Below are 13,277 nucleotides of genomic sequence, written 5' to 3' on the forward strand. Positions count from 1 at the left end.
CACTGGGGTGCGCGCGGAGATTTCCTCCCTACCGATCTACGCCCTAGCTCGCTAAGATCTCGCGGACGAACTCGACGAACTCGCAACACAAAGACACACGATTTATACTGGTTCGGGCCACCGTTGTGGTGTAATACCCTACTCCAATGTGGTGGTGGTGGATTGCCTCTTGGGCTGATGATGAACAGTACAAGGGGAAGAACAGCCTCCTGAGGTTGAGGTGTTCCTGTGCTCTACCAACTAGTGGGTGCAAGGATGGAGTGGATCCAGTCCAAGATGATCTGCCCTAATGTGGTGGCTAGTTCTACTTATATAGGCCCTGGTCCTCTCCCCAAATATTGAGCGGGAAGGGAGCCAACAACGGCCAATTGAAAGGGGATAGCTAGTACAGCTTATCCTGACAAAAGCGGTCTTCGCCTGCGGAAAGCTCTGGTGATGATGCCGTCTTGGGCTCCATGATGACCTCCATCCTGCCGTCCCGCTGGTCTTGGTCTCATTGCACCGATATGGAAACCTTTGCCTGATGCCTCGGTACTCCGCGCTTGCGCTTGCCCCCTTGGCACCAAAGAGGAAACAAGGACGCTGCGCCCGCCTGGTGTCGATCGTCATGGCTCACGTCACGAGAGCCTCGCGAGGTTCGCCCTGCCTTGATATCTCCGCTCCTCGCGAGGCAGCCTGGTGAGGCCGCTCCTGAGGAGGTCTTGCGTCGTCCGCCTCGCGAGGCTTGGTCCCTCGCGAGGGTCTTGAGTGCCTTGTTGATGAAGATGGGCCATACAGGTCCGCTAACACAGCCACGCCGTGGGCCGCAGGCAGGCAAGTCTGGGGACCCCCGTTCCCAGAACGCCGACACCACCGTAGGGGTTGGTATGGGCGGCCACCTCGGGTGGTTGGAAAGTGTGCACCTAGTTTGAGTTGTCCAGGTTGGCCTAGGCTAGTTTTGTTCGTCCCAACGCACGAGCAGGCAATGTAAAAAATGAAGAAAAACGTTTCAATTTGGATGGGCCAATAACGCAAGTGCAAGGTAGGCCCTATAGCAGGCTCGCGGCCCAAATGAGCGCCTCCCATATCGATCGACAGCAGGAAAAATCCCAATTCGTTCGCTCCAGCCTCCAGTCTGGTTCGCTCCTAACCTAGCCGCCGCTGGACAGACCGACACAACACTTCCTCGTGCCCTCGTTGGAGGGCGGTCGCCGGGCTTCAAGCGAATGGAAGGACAAGAAGATGAAGATCCAACCCTGGGTGTGGCCTGCGTGGGAGGCAGCGGCGGCAGCACGGGCATGGCATCGAGCTTGCGTAAACGGACAGTCGCAGCTTGCAAGAGCAGCATTCGCAATGAGTAGGTACATCACATCCCTGATTATATCTAATTCAACTGTTCAATTTCTGTGCAATAGTTAAACCTCACAGTGTTGTAAAACTGCTTGTATGTAGGAAATCTATAAGAAAATGAAACCAATTTCTGCTTATTTTATAACTCCCCCAATCAATACTGAACTGACTGAATCTAATGTATCTAATCAAGTTTCCGGTGTAAACATACAAGCTCATGTTGTTCTTGAGCCTGAAGTGTCTAATGAACGGACTGCTAATGAAGGATTTGATGCAAACATTTTACATGCTCCTGGTGATGAACATATAGTGTCTAATGAGGGATCTAATGCAAGCATTTTGCAAGCTCCCATTGAAGGATTTAGTGTCTAATGATGATCTGCTATGTTGAGAGACATAGAGATTTGCAGGCATTGGTGACAAGCAAATTATAGTACATTTTCATGGCTTGAGAAACGTCAAGGCCATCTACCAAAAAGTCCCCGTATCATGATAACATAGCATAAATACTTTTCTAATCTGTTGTTTGAAACTATTGGCATACTTGTGCATGATAGATATATTGATATGCAGTTTGCGCACTGGTTATAGGTGCAATTACACTTCGATATTTTCAGCCAGAGAACGAATAATTCAAGCAGGTACAGACCATGTCAGTAGTCCTTGTACACCATGTTGCATTTTGTGTTTTTTGGTGCTTACATCATTTAGTGTTTTATAATCTGAACTACTTTGGATCATTAGCTGGTTTTCAAAGTGCATGTAGCTTCACATTTCTCAAGTTATGTTGATTTCCGGAGTGCAAGTGCCTTCGTATTTTTTAAGTTAAATGTTCGCCCCTGGTAACTTGAATTCGTGGATCCGCCACTGCAGACAAATCATACACGCAAGCCAGTACGAATTAAATGAAATGCAGGGACGTACGCTAGCTCGTTGTACAGGCTCACTGCAGCTCTGCTTGTGCTTGGGATGTTCCATGTACAAGTCCATGTTACCACTTGCTTGGATGTGCAGGCCTTGTGCTCCTTGCACCCCCTCTGCATTTTTGACACGGCGAATGGTTGATCAAATAAGAGGAATCGACCTTGCTGTTGTACTGGAGGACATATACTTACAAGGTTATACGGGTGTGCAGGACGTGTACCAGATCCCGTAGCGCCATCATGCTTCGCTAAAAAATGGTTTTGCTTGTTTCAGATGATATCTCCAGAAGAAAAAAGAGTTAAAGTCAAAGTTGCATAGGCGTGTAAGCTAAGAGAGCAGTGAAAGGATATCCAAACATCGTCGGAACAGTGCACAAGGGAGTGATGTGTGGATACCTAGTTCGGGCCGGCGTTTGGGCATGCTCGCCTAGCTAGAGTGCGGGTCACTTCTGAGCCGTTGAGGGTGATGCGCTGGCGTTGGCTGGCCGCGCACGGATGCAGATCTTGAGTGGTAGCAGAGTGCTACGATGCGGTGGACGAGACCGTTGGTGAAGCTCCAGCGGCCTCGGGGGGCGGAGGTGCGACGATGTGCTCGATGAAGTAGCCCCGGTGAGGTGGGAGATGACGTCGGTGAAGTGCACCTGATGTGGTGGAAGTCGGTGTCTGTGAGGCACATCGGTTGCGGCGGCTGACGTTGTCGGTGGACCACCCGGTGCGGTGGACGAGGGCGTAGATGAGGTAGCTCCGGTGTGGTGGTGAAGCACGACCGTCGTCTTCATCATCGTCGTCCGGCACAGAGGTGGGGAAAGAGACGAGACGAGGGGCGATTCGAACTTTGCTTGGGTTGGCGGTGAATTAGGGATTTGAGCAATTTGGGCACGGAAGGGGACGATGGAGAAGGGAGATTTTGCAATCTTAGCATCCGTACGGCACACGCGACCACCACGACACGACCCTGGTCTGCCTGGTGTGCCTACATTTGAGAATGCAAACGGATCTTCTTTCATTTGCAAACGAATCTGTATGTATTACCATGCCCGTGTTTTCCTTGCAAATAATTAGTCATCCGAAACGAGATACTATAAATTAATTAGTGAGGAGTTATTTGAAAAAAAATCAAAACCGTATCCATGCTAACGTGGATTAGAGTGTGTGTCACATAATTAGTTATTTGAATTAGAGTGTGTGTCACATAGCGATCTCCAATTCTAACGTGGATTTCGCATTTCACGGTATCCGCGCTACATTTTTAATAAAAATTCATATGTATATGATGAACACCATGGTAGTGAGAAAACTTTGGATGGATTCAAACATATGACCTACAAAATAGCACAACAATCGAGTCAATGCTAACTTTTCCAAACCTAGTATGGCATGAATTCGAAATAATTACCCATATGCATGGTCCCCAGTTCAAATCTTACAATGTACACCGAATTGAAACATCGATATTATGTCTCGTACTATCTTCCTGTATTGGTCAATCTTCCTCTCCTAACCACCTTAGGAAGCTATCGGTTTCCGACACACGTTCATTCTTTCTCTCCATGTTTTGATCTCTAACTCTCTCAACTACACAACCCCCCTTTTCCACTCTGTTACCAAATGTATTTACCTCACACACTCGCCATTGCACCCCATGCCGAGCTCTCTCTCTCTCTCTCTCTCCCTCCCACCCTCTCTCGCTAGATACATGCATTGCATATCTAGCCCCCAACCTCTCGTGCGCACACACACACACGTTGTCTATCTAGGTCACTCCCTCGAGACTGTCTCACTCTTTCTTCTGCACGGCGGGCCACACTCGCTCAATCTCTCTCTCTTTATCCGAGTCTCGATTAACCTCGTTTTCTTTCACACACAAATGATATATCTCCCTGTTCGGGCCTCGATCGACACACTCTATACTCTCTCGTGCAGATTGTCTATCTAGGTCAGTCCATCCAAGCCGCCCCCACTCTTGTGACCTCATGGCGAGCCACGCTCGCTCAATCTCTCTCTCTTTCTCTCTCTCTCTCTCTCTCTCTTTGCATGTCTCGATTGACCTTGCTCTTTCTCGGACACAAACGATATATCTCCATGTTTGAGCCCAATTCGACATATTCATATTGTATACTCTCTCACGCACATTGTCTATCTAGGTCACTCTCTCCAACCCGTCTCACTCTTTCGATCGCACGATGACCCACACTCGCTCAATCTCTCTCCCTTTATATACGTAATCGATTGACCTTGCTTCCTCCCACGCACAAAATATATCTGCATGTCTGTGACTGGATCATTTCTCAAGCTCTATCTTACAGCCCTCACCCTTCCCAAAAGCTCAATCGGACAATATCTCTCCAGAGCATATATATCTTTTCAATGAATGTCGGACCACACTCACTTTGTCTCTCTATCTATATGTCTCTCGATTGACCTCGCTTTCTCACGCTGTATCTTCCACACATTGAAGGTACCTCTCCACCCTCGCAAAGTCGGAGCTATTTACATTGCGAGGGGGACTCCAACCTTGGATTAATTTGTGTAGGCATTTATTCCGGTGGGTTTAGATTATATTTTTGTAGCATTCGGCCCACAACTACTCCAAACACCATTGCAACCCCCGCACCTCCCCCAGTTGATTTCCCTCTGGCTCGGTCATCGCTCTCTCGCACGTCCTTTCTCGCCATCAATGTCGCACCATGGTATTATTCCAAAAAACTCTGTTGTTCTCTTTAATTATTACAAATAAGCTACAAAACTACACACCGATAGTCCACCTGTAATGGAACAAATTTTGACCCAAAATTAAAGTGCTACAAACTACACACCTAGGGGCCCACCTGTCATGAAACAAATTTGGACCCATATATAAATTAAAAAGGATGAGGATCGAACATGCGACCAGGGCCTTCAAGCCGCACGTCAATAGGCAACATACGTAGAACATCAATGTTTGTTGTACCCCCCTTTGTTCATATAATGTTTTTATATTACCACAGCCTATTTAATGGATAACATGTAATATTATTTTTAGTACATTAGTGGGACCGGCTCGTTAGCACGTACTATTCGCCTTCCCTTACTGGTGGGTTCCATGTCTGCTCTCTCTCTCTCCTCCCCTTCTACGTTTAGACGCACGGGCAAACACGAAGAACTCGTGGGCGATGTTGCCGTTGACCATATCTGGACGCGTTCACAAGTTACGACACTAGTTTCACGTACTAGTAGTACTAATCAATGTGTACGTGCAATGCACGTTAATTTGGAAGTATATTAAGTGCATGCGGATATTAAGTAGGATATTATTTGTGTGTTATTATGTGATTAGCACTATTTTTGGCATGAAATTAACTGCACGCTAAACGTGTTGAGCGCTCGACATTGAGGCAGTCTAGGTCGTTGGATGAGAAGGAATACATGTGGCTTGATGACGTTTTATATTTAATTTGATACGGCTCTACCTGAACATTCAATCTATCAAACCATAGATTTCATTCAGTCTGACTCCGACTTTACATTCATACGACGATCGATCTAAAATAAACGGAAATGATAAACGTTCGGATTTTAAGAATGGCAATCCGAACGTTTTTCATGGCAAATTTAGATTATGCAGCGGTGGCGGGGGCGTCTTGCGGTGGGAAGCGGCTCCTTTGTCATGCTCTGTGTGTCATCGGGCCACTGACTGACGGCGACGGCGGCGTCTTGCGCTGTTGTTGGTGTACTCCTAGACGTTGGCCCTAGCTTCAAGGAAGGCCACAATGTTCTGGACTTCGGTCTCCAGGAGCGAGTCAACTGGCGGGAGGAGGCGACCGGCGTTGGTGCAAGGAAGCGGTCGACAGCGGCCATCCATGCCACTGAGGGGGCACTGGCACCCGCACGGGGACAGGCGTTGGCAACGGCGTGGCGGAGACATTCGTGTGCACGGGCACCGGCACGGGCACACGCGTCAGTGCACGCGCAGGCGCATGCACTAGCAGGTGCACGGGCACGTGAAAGTCGGCAGGGACCTCGTGGAACCCAGTGGCATCAAGCTCGGTGACAATGTGCGGCTCCCAACCCATCAATGCCACGGGGATGGGCGTTTGCGCAGTTGGGGCGACGGGAGCCGGAATGGGAGTGGGGACAGGCGCGGCGTCTTCCGGCAAGGCCGGTTCAAGCTCGTCCCAAAGCGCCTTATGTTCTTGAGACTCCGGCTGGGTGTCTTCCTCTGGAAGACTAAGGGCAGACCATCATGATGTGGCATGGCGTACGGTTAGGTCAGGCTGGTTGGAGGTAGACGACAGGAGAATCGGAGAGGAAGAGAGAAGATTGTAGCGATACCGGGTAGTGCGGGGTTGATTTTAAACTGCGGCGCCGGCGACATTAAAAGTGGGAGCAGTTGGGACGAAGGTGGGCGGCAGAGCCTGGTCAAAGGAATCACCTCCCGGTGAGCCTGCACAGCGGTCTGCTCGCACGCCTCCCGTCGACTCACACGCTTTCTCGGAGGGCACCTGCCGATGAGAAGCGGGACTCGTGGAGGCACGTAAACGCCCACGGTTTCAATAGTGAAAGCATTCGCCTTAACGTGACAGGTCATTGTTCCAAAATACCTTGGCTCTTCATACTTCTCATAAGCAGCTTGTCTCAAATTGAAGGAAAAAATTACGTAAGAATATTTGTGCCATATCACGAGACCATGCTCAGTTTCATGAATTTCTGATCACTTTTGGAATTTCTGAAATTTAAAATCCAGGATTCGAAACAATATCATAACCTGCATCATGCAATAAATTTTCAAGCGATGCATCTTTCCTGTTGTATTTCTTAAGAAAGGATTTGGTCAAACATTTTGCTTAGTTAGACTTCAGACAAGTTATATATGCAGAATAAAAGGATAATCCCTCCGTACTAGTGCATTGCCTCATATATTAACTCAAGTACTAGGAACAAACAAACGGGCTCAATTCTGTGCTCATCCTGGTGTAGTACTCCTATTAGTACTAGGCAATGGAGTTGACGGGTGACCTTGGGTAGTGGCGACCGAGGGAATTGAACCATGCTCGGCACAGTAGGTAACGTTGTCTAGTTACTAAAGCATCCCACCATTGTTCATCGGTAGTCATTATGGACTGGGGACATGAGGAGAATTTCCTAGGGCTGGAATTCTGGCCGCCAGATATTTCGACTTGAAATGCGGAGGCTCGAATGGTTGGGGTTGGCTAATGTGCGTACCACGCACGCCACCAGAAGGACACGAGCCCAGTTTTTTTAGGATCAACAAGAGCCAGGGTCTGGTTGGTACGCTGTTGGGACCTACCATTCGAGAATACAAAAGGAATCTTTTAAATTGCCGAACGAATCTGTGTATTACAATGCCCATATTTTCCTTGCAAATAGTAATCTCAACGTGGTAATTGATCAATGACGAGTTCTTGAATTAGAGTGAGTTTGTGATATAGTGATCTCAACGTGGATTTCACATTTGAGGGTATCCCTAGTAAGATTTTCATTGCAAATTCAAATTTAAAAGATGAACGGTATGGTGGTGAGAAAACTTTGTATGTATCAAGCATATGACCACACACACACACACACGCACACACACACACACGAACACAACAACAATCCAATAAGTATAGTGCATCTATTTTTCCAAACCATGCATGTATGACACGGATTCAAAAAAACTCCTTGTGTTCCTAAATATTTGTCTTTTAGAGATTTCAACAAGTGACTACATATGGAACAAAATGAGTGAATCTACACTCTAAAATATGTCTATATACATCCATATGTGGCAGCCCATTTGAAATCTCTAAAAAAACTAATATTTAGGAACGAAGGGAGTAAAATGTAAGACATGCATGGTCCTCAATTCAATATTTAAAATGAACAGGAAACTAAAACATGAATATTAAATCTAGTGCTACATACTCCCTCCTGTCCTTTTTACTCCGCGTATAAGAATTGTCGGAAGTCAAGCTTCATAAAGTTCGACCATATTTATATGAAAAAATATTAATATCTACAATACTAAATTTATACAATATGAAAACTAAAGTCATGAAGCATCTAATGTTGTTGATTTTCACATTCCGAATGTTGGTATTTTTCTCTATAAATTCGGTCAAAGTTTACGAGGTTTGACTTGAGACAAACCTTATATGCGAACTAAAAAGGACCGGAGGGAGTACATGCAAATGTTGTGTTTAGGTGGAGCTATGTAGATTGTCGGGGGTTAACCCCTCGACCTTAGATAAAATTGTGAAGCTCTGTTTAGGATTGTTTAGATTATATTTGTCCCCACCCTCCCAAACACCGATTGGTTGTGCACCCCCTCCTCCCCGGGAGAATATCATGTGCCCCTACACCTTAGATGCTATATGCTGATACGAGTTGCTTGGAGCTTGTAGATATGAGATATAGCAGCTCACATGATGTCTTAATATTTTTATAGGAAACCTTAATGAGTTTGAGAATTGCACACAATTTGTACAAAAACTACTCAGATGCCCTTGGATCCCATATCCAACGACCTCAAAGCTCGTATCACCATAGCATCTAAGATGAAGGAAGACCTCATATTCTCCTGTATGTAAGAATATCATGTGCTACCACACCTTAGATGCTTTGGTGATACAAGCTCTTCGGAGCCGTTGGATTTGTGATCCAACAACTCCTCGGTGGTTCGAATGTTTTTTTGCAGAAAAGTCCCCAAAGAGTTCGGCCACTGCTTACAAGCACAAAGACTGCTCAGATGCCATTGGATCTCAGATCAAACGACCTCGAAGATCGTATCACTGAAGCATCCAAGCTGCAAGAGTGATACGTCCATTTTGCATCATGCTTTTATATCGATATTTATTGCATTATGGGCTGTTATTACACATTATATCACAATACTTATGCCTTTTCAATCTTATTTTACAAGGTTTACATGAAGAGGGAGAATGCCGGCAGCTGGAATTCTGGGCTGGAAAAGGAGCAAATATTAGAGACCTATTCTGCACAACTTCAAAAGTCCTGGAACTCCATGAAAGTCAGTTTTGGAATATATTAAAAATATTGGGCGAAGAAAGCACCAGAGGGGGGCCACCCACTGACCACGAGGGTGGAGGGCGCGCCCTACCCCCCTGGGCGCGCCCCCTGCCTCGTGGGCCACCCGGAAGCCCCTGATGCCCATCTTCTAGTATAATGTGTCTCTTGCCCTGAAAAAAATCATAAGGAAGCTTTCGGGACGAAGCGCCACCGTCTCGAGGCGGAACCTTGGCGGAACCAATCTAGGGCTCCGGCGGAGCTATTCTGCCGGGGAAACATCCCTCCAGGAGGGGGAAATCGTCACCATCGTCATCACATCGATCCTCTCATCGGGAGGGGGTCAATGTCCATTAACATCTTCACCAGCACCATCTCCTCTCAAACCCTAGTGCATCTCTTGTATCCGATCTTTGTCTCAAAACCTCAGATTGGTACCTGTGGGTTGCTAGTAGTGTTGATTACTCCTTGTAGTTGATGCTAGTTGGTTTATTCAGTGGAAGATTATATGTTCAGATCCTTTATGCACATTAATACCCCTCTGCTTATGAACATGAATATGATTTTGAGTAGTTACGTTTGTTCCTGCGGACATGGGAGAAGTCTTGTTATAAGTAGTCATGTGAATTTGGTATTCGTTCGATATTTTGATGAGATGTATGTTGCCTTCCTCTAGTGGTGTTATGTGAATGTCGACTACATGACACTTCACCATTGTTTGGGCCTAGGGGAAGGCATTGGGAAGTAATAAGTAGATGATAGGTTGCTAGAGTGACAAAAGCTTAAACCCTAGTTTACGCGTTGCTTCATAAGGGGCTAATTTGGATCCATATGTTTCATGCTATGGTTAGCTTTACCTTAATTCTTCTTTCATAGTTGCGGATGCTTGCGAGGGGGGTTAATCATAAGTGGGATGCTTGTCCAAGGAAGGGCAGTACCCAAGCACCGGTCCACCCACATATCAAATTATCAAAGTAACGAACGCGAATCGTATGAGCATGATGAAAACTAGCTTGACGATAATTCCCATGTGTCCTCGGGAGCGCTTTCCTTTATATAAGAGTTTGTCCAGGCTTGTCCTTTGCTACAAAAAGGATTGGGCCACCTTGCTGCACCTTGTTTACTTTTATTACTTGTTATCCGTTACAAATTACCTTATCACAAAACTATCTGTTACCGATAATTTCAGTGCTTGCAGAGAATACCTTACTGAAAGCTTCTTGTCATTTCCTTCTGCTCCTCGTTGGGTTCGACACTCTTACTTATCGAAAGGACTACAATAGATCCGCTATACTTGTGGGTCATTAGAGAGCACCTGATGTTTTCTCGCACGGGAGAATATGAGGTGCTCCCGCACCGTAGATTCTATGGTGATACGAGTTCACGGAGATCTAACGGCTCACGGTAGGAGGTTTGAATGTTTTTGCACTATACGCCTGAGAGAGTTTGGGAATTGCGCAGAAAGTACAAGTACTACGCATGTGGCATCTGATCACAGATCATACGACCTAGATGCTCGTATCACCGTAGCGGCTAATTAAGCTACGGGGAGCACCTAATATGAGCAATGGGGAGCCGTTGGATCCAAGATGCGGTGGCACACACGAGGCCTGAATGTTTTATTTGCAAAAAAAACCTTGGAGAGTTTGGAAATTGCGCATAATTACAAAGACTACTCCCAAGCCATTGGATCTCAGTTCCAACGATGTAAAAACTCGTATCACCATAGCATCTAAGCTGCAGGGTGGATGTGGTATTCTATGCCGCTGTCATTTTTGTTCGTAAACTTGCAAAATACGTGTAACTCATGCCATTACTTGTCTAACCGCGCAAAGTGTTTGTTCAAAAAAAACATCCTAGACTGAAATATTGGAACAACAAACAGGGGTCCCACTTGTCATTGATCAAATTTGGACCTAAAACTAACAAATCTGAAAGATGAGATTCGAACTGGCAACCTGTACTACAAAGCGTCGATAGCCTGAAACAACAACGGTTGTTGGCTTTTTCCCATAACTTGATTTTATACAGTATTACGTTGAGTAGAGTAGAGGGAGTGCCTCGTCAACACGTGCATGACCGTTGACTCACTTACTAGTGGGTCCCAGGTCTGCGATCTCTCTCTCCTCTCCATCGTCTAACCTTTAGACGCACGGGCACACACGAAGAGCGGCGCTAGCTTTCCATGGTGTTATTATAACTAAAAAAGCTTGGAAAATAGAAGAATCACCTAGAACAAGAGACATTGTGGCTGGTCGAGATGGAGCTAACCACACCTATCCTTCGTGCCACATTATCATGATGAAGCTGTGTGGCTAGTGGGGTGTTTTCGACCGACTGGCTGGGTCCCGAGGTCGAACCATAGGTAGTACGTCTGATACAGTATATTTTTACACGCACATTTTTCCTCCATGCCGAGACGTGGCACACCCTACCGCACGGTTTCGGGGTCCTCCTGGGTGGTGCACGCATATATTCTTCCTTGCCGAGACATGGGACGCCCTACCGCGCGTTTTCTGGGTGCTCCTCAGTCGTAGCGCCGAAACAAGTAAATGAATCGTCAAATCACGAAAGACCACCTTTCCCGCCGAGTACATCAGTGAAGCACGATGGCTAGCTAGTTGGGCTAGTGCGACCGATTTGCTAGGCTGCTGCCACATTTGTTTTTTCACCCCTTTTTTATCTCCTTGCTGGCAGGTAAATTTAAATATCCACCGCCGCATTGCTCTGGTCTTTGGGTGCGGCAGGCGCGGCAGGATTTTTATTTTTTTGATTGACGGGAGCGGGCGCGACAAGATTTTTAATTTTTTTGATTGACGGGAGCAGGCGCGGCAGCAATTAGTCACGATGACTCCGCCTGTAAACCCACTGCTCCCTGATGTGAAAAGTCGTCGACTGGTGTTTTCCCATGGTGAAAACCAAAAGATTCACCCCGCTCCTCGACTGGCTCCCTCCGCCTTCTCGTAGATTGCATTGCCTTTCAGCCATTTCGCCCCCTTTGCTTCCTCTCCCCGTTGCTTCTACCTGGTGCCATGGCGGCGCAGCAGATCAGGGAGTCTGAGGTGAGGCACCTGACAGAGGAGCTCCAGGCCAAGGATGTGGAGCTCAGGGCCAAGGACATGGAGCTCCGTGAGCTCAAGGAGGAGAGGAGTGGCATGCTCCTCCGTTATGTGTGGGACTTCACGGAGCTTCAAAAGCGGCTGGCGTCCACCACAAAGATGCTCGAGGCGTCGGCGACGTTGCTGCAGAAAGCAGGAGATACGATAGGTCGTCAGGGGAGCCGGCTGCAGCGCGAGCGGGCCGATCGTGACGAGGTCCAGGATCGCCTCAGCCACTTGGTGGACCAAGTTGCCACGCACGCGATGCCTACCGTCGTGCCAGCGTGACCATGCTAGTCGTCGGGCTAAACCCGTTCAACCACCCCGTCGACTTCAACGAGCTGCGGCTTCCTGACCTGGTCTCCTTCTTCGCCTATATCTCCGAGGAGCTGAGCCGTCTCCACGCGATGGTGGGGGCGGAGCTGGAAAAGGAGGGGTTGCAGGCTGCCGTCGCCGTTGCCGGGCGAATCCTCTCAGGGCTCCGTCACCGGAATCCATTCGTGCCATTGGACGCCGTCTCTGACGATTTGGCTCCCGTCGACCGGGAGTGGGCTCTGCGGGCGTTTGCACCCTGCATCACCAACGTCGTGCGCCTCAAGAAGTAGAGGGACTTCGGTGGAGTTTAGGCGTCCTCTGCATGGGCATGTCCATGTCTCGGTGCAACATGACCGTTGGATCAAACTCAGACGATGCAGATCAGTCACTGTAGCACAAAGCGTGTGGGTGTGTTTGGTTGCATTCTCATCTCAATATAGTTGTTCCCTCTTCGTGTATTTGTGTTAACCTACTAGTGTGGACTCATGCACCCTTCATGCACTCTGCCAAACACCCAAAAGTGGGTCGAGAAGGGAACTTTTGCTCCCATCCCATGCACCCTTCATACACCCTGCCTAACACTGATTCGTGCTTCATATGGTTCATG

Source organism: Triticum aestivum, chromosome 7D, assembly GCF_018294505.1.
Source record: "Triticum aestivum cultivar Chinese Spring chromosome 7D, IWGSC CS RefSeq v2.1, whole genome shotgun sequence".
Classification (NCBI taxonomy): domain Eukaryota; kingdom Viridiplantae; phylum Streptophyta; class Magnoliopsida; order Poales; family Poaceae; genus Triticum; species Triticum aestivum.